The sequence below is a fragment of the Arachis duranensis genome, chromosome 9, assembly GCF_000817695.3.
Source record: "Arachis duranensis cultivar V14167 chromosome 9, aradu.V14167.gnm2.J7QH, whole genome shotgun sequence".
NCBI classification, from domain to species: domain Eukaryota; kingdom Viridiplantae; phylum Streptophyta; class Magnoliopsida; order Fabales; family Fabaceae; genus Arachis; species Arachis duranensis.
The window spans coordinates 53,425,130-53,426,068 of NC_029780.3; the positions used below are offsets into that span (position 1 = coordinate 53,425,130).

Genomic DNA, 939 nt, shown 5'->3' on the forward strand with positions numbered 1-939 from the left:
ATCTGAAGATCCTTATCAGTTTTTAACTGAGTTCTTGCAAATTTGTGAGACTGTAAAGACGAATGGAGTAGATCCTGAAGTCTACAGACTCATGCTTTTCCCTTTTGCAGTAAGAGACAGAGCTATAATATGGTTGGATTCACAACCTAAGGATAGCCTGGACTCATGGGATAAGCTGGTCACGGCTTTCTTGGATAAATTCTTTCCTCCTCAAAAGCTGAGCAAGCTTAGAGTAGATATTCAGACCTTCAAACAAAAAGATGGTGAATCCCTCTATGAAGCTTGGAAAAGATACAAGCAGTTGACCAAAAGGTGTCCATCTGACATGTTTTCAGAATGGACCATATTAGATATATTCTATTATGGTCTATCTGAATTTTCAAAAATGTCATTGGACCATTCTCCTGGTGGATCCATTCACCTAAAGAAAATGCCTGCAGAAGCTCAAGAACTTATTGACATGGTTGCAAATAACAAATTCATGTACACTTCTGAGAGGAATTCCGTGAATAAAGGGACGCCTCAGAGGAAGGGAGTTCTTGAAATTGATGCTCTGAATGCTATATTGGCTCAGAACAAAGTGTTGACTCAGCAAGTCAACATGATCTCTCAAAGTCTGAATGGATGGCAAAATGCATCCAACAGTACTAAAGAGGCAGCTTCTGAAGAAGCTTATGATCCTGAGAACCCTGCAATAGCAGAGGTTGATTACATGGGTGAACCTTATGGAAACACCTATAATTCATCATGGAGAAATCATCCAAATTTCTCATGGAAGGATCAACAAAAGCCTCAACAAGGCTTTAACAATGGTAGACGCAATAGGCTGAGCAATAGCAAGCCTTTTCCATCATCTTCTCAGCAACAGACAAAGAATTCTGTACAAAACACTTCTAATTTAGCCAATTTAGTCTTTGATCTGTCAAAGGCCACTTTCAG

The 939-nt window shown here is 39.4% G+C and overlaps 1 non-coding gene across 1 annotated transcript; it reads right to left on the reverse strand.

Annotated features, from left to right (window-relative positions):
• Positions 1–223: 223 nt before the first annotated feature.
• On the reverse strand, positions 224–327 carry LOC127742040 (small nucleolar RNA R71). Its single transcript, XR_008003227.1, has one exon. It is a non-coding gene; the product is annotated as a small nucleolar RNA R71 (small nucleolar RNA).
• Between the last annotated feature and the right edge of the window lie 612 nt (positions 328–939).